The following is a 6,808-nucleotide window of genomic DNA, read 5'->3' on the forward strand; positions in this document are numbered from 1 at the left end:
GTTTTCAACCTCATGAGCATCTGAACTCATGCTGCGTCTGCCTGCACTAAGATTGCTTGAGGACTTTTTTCTCAAGTAAACTAAAATGAAACCTATAACTATAACAATAAGTATAAGTATAACTATAACTATACTGAATACAATGCCACCCCAAAGCCAAGGTGATGGTATCCACACGCTGCTTGGTTTTCTTGTTCCTTGGTTTTCTTGTCCAGTGGATATGGTTCCTTTTTCTGCTGTTGATTCTGCAACAAAAAAAAGTATATCAGGTCATTTTACCTCACTGTGACAGACAACAGAGCCGTCTATACTTAATAAACAGCAGCATTCAGACTGAAACATCACTTGTGAACTAGTGGGATCAATTTCTTGAAGCATTTAGATTTTAAAGCAAACAACTGTAGTTAAATAAAAAACTTCATGCACTAATCTACTACTTTCACACACCCTTAATGATCAGCTGTACAGTCTTCTGTTCAGATGAGTGTGTGATGAGGCAGCTGTATTCTCCTGTATCACCATAAATGAGATTATGGAGTTTGATGGAGAAGTTTCCTCTCTCATACTCCTCTGGAAATTATTCGGTTCTGTTTTTATACTCTGAATCCTGTTTCTCTTGTGAATGACTGCTGGGAATTATATCACGCACAGTCTTGCTGCCATTGTGTCTCCAAAACACATGAATATCTTGAAGGTTATGATCATGTTCAGTGGAAGAACACGGAAGGACAACAGAACCGCCAATAACAGCCTCTACTACTGTGACCTGCAGAAACACTGAAACAAGAAAAACTTTAATTGAAACTTTAACAGTCAGGCATTCATTTATCTTTCAAATGTAGTTTGTTCAGGTGCTCACCTTTATTTATCAGCACTGCAAACACACAGATGAAGCCACAACTGCAGAGACAGAAAAAACAAGTTCATTTAACTTTGTTTGGTTCAACTTGAATAACACGGTACAAACAACACTAAAGTCATGAGTTCCCACATAACACACATAATACAGGTAAGAGGGTAAGATAGGACAGGGTGTCCTCCCATACTTGGTTTTCTTACTGATCACAGGTGTCACTAAATTCATCTCTAAATATGTTACAAATTGGCAGTAAATGTTCTTAAGGTAGCATCCTTACCCATCTTACCCTATTGGTAAAACCTTGAATTCACTACAAATCAAACTACTATAAACTAAAACTAACTTACCAGCCCAGGTGAAAAAATACTATACTATAATTACTATAGTAATTTATAGTAAATACTATAGTGTTTTTGAACCATACAGTAAAGCACTTGAATTAATTTGTTGTGGTAATCCTACAGTTGCTGTGATAATATAACAACTATAGTAATATAAACAAATTGTTACCCAATACTGTACTAAGTTTTCTTTAATCTATACGGTATATTATACTACAATACACTACAGTTTACTGTAGTAAAAACTAAAGTATACTACAGTATTTATTACAGTTGATCAGTTCACTATAATTAATATTACAGTATGCTGTAGCATTCATTAACAAGTGTAAATACTATAATATATACAGTATACTACAATTTACTATAGTATGGTTCAAAAACACTATAGTATTTACTATAAATTACTATAGTATTTTTTTTTTTTACCTGGGAACAAAATGGTGCTAATGCTAACCACTTAATCAAAATAATAGTTACAGCAGATAAACCATTCATATAAACTTTATAATCATTAATTAACCAATTTGTGTTTAATGTTTTAACAACACTTTCCTTTTAATTCTAGTTTAAATAAAGCATTTGACAACCAAAACACAGCAGGCCAAGCACAAACATCAAACTACATCAGGCCTTCTTTGCTGAAGTGTACATGTTTGTCTATATAGCATTTAATTCTGCATTCAACAAACATACCTGATTATCATGGCTGCCACATATAATCAATATATATTTTATTTAATTATAATGCATAAAATGTTTTTGAAATTAGGATGAAATACTACTTTTTCAACAGAACGTATGACTCTTCCGGTTCTGTTCCATGCGCTCACGGGATGACATCAGACGTACGTGATGTCAACAGTAATCACGTGAACTGATCAGACATGCCCAGATATTCGTTAATCTTTCTCAAATTTACTTCAGCATATTTAAGACTCCTGATCTCTTGCTGAATGTTCACAATTATTAATATAAAACATGTTTCTGATCTAAAATCATCTGTCTGTCACTTCTGCACTTTAATTAGCCTAATCAATAAATGACATGACAAAAGCTTGTTTGATGCCAACCTTATATTTCATTAAGTAATTTTATGTTAATATAGCTACTTTAACTTTCAAAATTTGCTTTTACCTTAAAATGTACCAATAACCACCATAATAATACAGGTGGCACAAGAGAAGTGGCCTTTCATAAAACATGGTTAGTAGTGTACGGTGCAGGGTCAAACACAAAGACAAAACACCAGGGCTAAATAATGCAATAAACATGAACTAAATTACATAAAATGTCACACAAAACACACTAATGTAGCTACATTACTGGTAACAAAAATAAGAATTATTTACAAAAAAAATTATCATGTGATCTGATGTGTAATGAATTCTGGAATGTCTTTTTACTGTTTTGCCTAAACAGCCTAAATTATCAGATAGCCTTATTCATACATTTTATGTGTACAAACCATACATTTTTAGAGTATTTTACAGTAAAATTACATATAATATGATGTTGAAAAAACATTTGCAGTTTTTCATCATATACAGTAAGGTAACTTACAGTATGACATGTTTTAACAGTATACAAAATATTGTGCTAGTTTCACTGAAAAATAATTACGTTTGATATACAATAATAATAATAATAATAATAATAGTAGTAGATGATATTTTCAAATAAGTAAATGTGCTCAGACTTACATGAATATGAGATTGAAGCTTCCTTCTTAAACTCCTCTGGGAAAACATTGTGTTCTGGTTCCTGATCCTCAAGTGAATCATTTCTCTGAATGACGTCTGATATATTCCTGCTATCATCGAGTCTTAAGACTCCGTCACATCTTGACTTTAGTTTATTGTCACTGCAAGAGACAAGAACACAGGATTTCAAATAACCCTCATTCTGACTTATAGAGAAAAATAAAGTGAAAGAATGACAAACAACAGGAAAAAACAGTCTGGCTTTTAAAAATGGTTTTCAAAAATTAATTAACAAATTAATCTTCTAAAAGAAATTACCTGTTTGTTGTTGTTGTTTATTTGTTTGTTCTTTGTTTTTCTTTTCATATCTGGGCTCAATCCAGACAGGTCTGCCTCATAGTTCCTCTCTCTTGTTTTCATCCTGACAGAATGAAGTGATTCAAGGGTGATTCTCCCTGACGGTCTGATGGGAGGAGAAACTTCTAGTTTCTCTAGTCAGACTAGATGAGCAGGTGAGTGGGCAAGTACAGAGTGTTTTGTGGTTTTGTTTAAACTGCATCCTCTGCATCCTCATTCTGACACTAAAAGAGAGAGAAAGCAAACACAGCCTTGTCATGAATTTGCCTTTAAACTTTGTTTATAAACATACAGTATCAGAATAGGTTTGGTTGTGTGCTGCTTGTTTTAATTCAGTTTACCTTTTTGAATTCATTGGCACACATGCATTTGTTTTGCTTCATCTATTCTTTTGCATTATTTTAATGTTAATAGATTCAAGATTCAAGTGGCTTTATTGGCATGGTAAAAAGGTTTTATGGATAAAATAATAACGAGACAGAAAAGGCAAAAATGTGCAGTGATTTGTTTTGTTATTTCAATATTATTCATTGTTGATGTGATTGTCCTCTTCTCATGGCTGCCAGATTTGTGATTCTCTTCTTTTTGATGTATTTTCTATATTGTATGTATTAGCATTTTGTATTGTTTGTATTATAGAATATTGTTATGTATGTTTTTTTTATTATTATTATTATATGGACAAAATGATTTTGATGTCTGTTTTGTCAGTGTGCTGTTTCTGAAATACATCAGTTTGATTCGTTTAGTTTGATTTTTCATCAAGATAAGCGCAGGTTTGACCAGATGTCATTCACTAGTAAGGAGTGGTGCTTGATGTGGAAACTCGAACTTAACAGCACTTCACATGAGCAAACGCAACACACATCTATGTAATATGTTTTCTCTGCTGCCCTCAAGAGGCTGCAATTGTTATTTTTTTCCCCATATAAACCCAATGGATACCTCAGAAACTATTAAAAATAAAAAAAAAATTAACTGTAGGACTACTCATATTTCCACAAATGTGCTATTTGTTTGTTTGTTTATTTATTTTACTTGACCAAAACTTATGTAAGTGTAACATTACACTGGCAAACAGACAAAGAAGATCAAAGGTAATTCCAACACAGTGAACTAATGATGCACAGCTGTGAGTGAGTTAGTGTCCATAATGCCTGATGAGTGGCAGGAACTTGGAACAAAAGGTACACATGTGACGAATGAAAACCAAAACATGCTCTAATGCTCTTTTTTGCTGGATTACAGCACACTCTATTTCTCACTTACAGTACATTCAAAATTCTGCTGCAAGAAAATTAAGCCATATTAAACAATCTGCTCATATCACCCCATTCTTATTTGCAACATCCTGTGTCATCTCACATTAGCTTTAAATCACTCCATGGCCTTGCTCCTTGCTATCTCTCTGATTTACTTTCTTCTTACATTCCTTCTTGATCACTTCGATCTGCTTTTGTACTGCAATCATGTCTGTTTCGGGACTGGGCAAATGTCTACTGTCCACTCAATTGATTATGCGAAATGACTGTCTGTGACTATGCAAAATGACTGTCTTATGATGATGCTTTTGTAAAGCGTCCTTGAGCTTGAGAAAGGTGCTATATAAATTAAACATTATCAACATCTACTGGCATAGGCCTACAGAAATAGAGACATAGCCTGTGCAGTTGTCACAGTAGCAGAGTCCCAGTGATTACCATCAGAGGGAACTTACCCCCAGACTGTTGTCACTCCATCAAGGACTACATTACCCATAATCCTTGCCCAGACTCATCAGCACTGTTTTCAGTTGTCTCATTAGCCTGTTTAGCTCACCTACTAAAAAAAATAAAAAATAAAAAACTACCTATTATTTATACAAGGGCAAAACAGAAGCTAAGTGGTGTGGTATGTGGATTTTAATGCACATAGTCCATTAGGGAGGGGATCACAAATGGAAGGGTAATTGAAGATGTGATAGAGGAAATAGATTTGGTTTGTATGAATGATGGAGGAAGCACAAGATTTAAATTAACTACAGGTGGCGAGTCAGTATTAGATCTAACCCTAGAGTTCCCTTTCGATACTTCACTCTTACTGCGTATGGGGAAAGGTCTCCTTTTTCCCTGTTACTGAAGCCTTTTTCAATAGCGCAGTGTAACTGCATCGTCATTGGTTCACTCATAGACAAGTTGTTGAACCAATGACGGCGCGGCATAGCTGCGCGGCCTATGGCGACAAAGCCTGCGAATATTCCTGCCGAAATGGGGCGCTTCGCCATAGGATTTCAGTTCTCTCTCCTTCAGCGACAATTTCATATCACTCTTCGCTGATCTCCGGCTGAAGCATTCGCCGCCTGGAAGAAGCTCGCCTGGTAGAAGATTGCCTAGGAGAAGCTCGCCTGAAGTTCTCGCCGCTGTCGAAGAGGCTCCCGCGGCGGACTGAGCTGAGACTACTGAATGAAGACAGCGCCGGCGCCCTCGCCGGCATTGCCTCAATGCGGCGCCACAGCTGTGGCATATGCAGAGCCCCTCACTCCGCGGATCTTCGCTCTCTAGCAGCTGTTCACCGCGCCACCCCCGTGTCGCCTTCAGCATCTGAGTCTTCTGTCAGGTGAGTACAGAGCTTATTTTTCTACTTTCTCGCTGGCGTTTGCATCAAACACCGCCTCTCCCCTCTTTGCCCCCGACTCGGTCGAGAAACATGTTTTTATACTCTATTAATGGAGCTGATTCTGCTGTTTGCGCTGAGTTTCTCTATGCGTTGCTTGCCGGTTCCGCCCTACAAGCCGCATTCATTGAGAAATATAACATGTCGCTCTCCCCGTCTCGGGTGAGATATATGTTATATATAAATTTTGATACAGTGTATTTCTGCCGAGTCTCAGCGCGTTGCTTGCCGGTTCTGCCCTGCAAACCGCGTTCTTTGAGAAATATAACGACACTCTCACCCGTCTCAGGTGAGACCTATGTTATTTATATATTCAGTATATCAGTCGATGTAGCATATTTATTCCAGTCTCTCTGCGTGTCGTTTGCCAGCCCTGCCCCAGCAAGCCACGTTGATGAGGATGCGTGAGCATTTCTAAAAACTAGACGGTGTGCAGGCCCCCTCCCAGCGACCCGCCACCCGGCGCCATTCAACCACTTGTCACGAGGGCCTGGCAGACCATCCCCCGAGTATCAAGTGAGTTCTGGGGATAATATCTCAGGCTACTCGCTCCAGTTTGCTCGCAGACCCCTTCGTTTTGGCAGGGTGCTTCCCACTTCAGTAAACACGGACGACGGTCACGTCCTCCGAGCCGAAGTGATGTCTCTGTTAGAGAAGGGGCCTATAGAAATAGTCTCCCCCTCAGAGAGCGATTACAGCCATTACTTCCTCATTCCCTGGAGTGATGGCGGTCTCAGACCCATCTTGGACCTCAGACTCCTGAACCTTTCCCTCATGAGACAGAAGTTCAAGATGTTAACGCTGAAGCAGATCCTCGCACAGGTTTGCCCCAGGGACTGGTTCTGCTTGCTGGACCTGAAAGATGCATACTTTCACATCCAGATAGGTCATTTTTC

At 37.7% G+C, this 6,808-nt stretch overlaps 1 long non-coding RNA gene across 1 annotated transcript; it reads right to left on the reverse strand.

Moving 5' to 3' along the window:
• Nucleotides 1-651: 651 nt before the first annotated feature.
• LOC137029051 (uncharacterized) lies at nt 652-3,029 on the reverse strand. The gene is made up of 3 exons (XR_010896254.1): nt 2,904-3,029; nt 860-900; nt 652-777 (listed from the first exon to the last, which is right to left on the reverse strand). It is a non-coding gene; the product is annotated as an uncharacterized lncRNA (long non-coding RNA).
• Nucleotides 3,030-6,808: the final 3,779 nt, after the last annotated feature.

This window comes from Chanodichthys erythropterus, chromosome 10 (genome assembly GCF_024489055.1).
Source record: "Chanodichthys erythropterus isolate Z2021 chromosome 10, ASM2448905v1, whole genome shotgun sequence".
Classification (NCBI taxonomy): Eukaryota; Metazoa; Chordata; class Actinopteri; order Cypriniformes; family Xenocyprididae; genus Chanodichthys; species Chanodichthys erythropterus.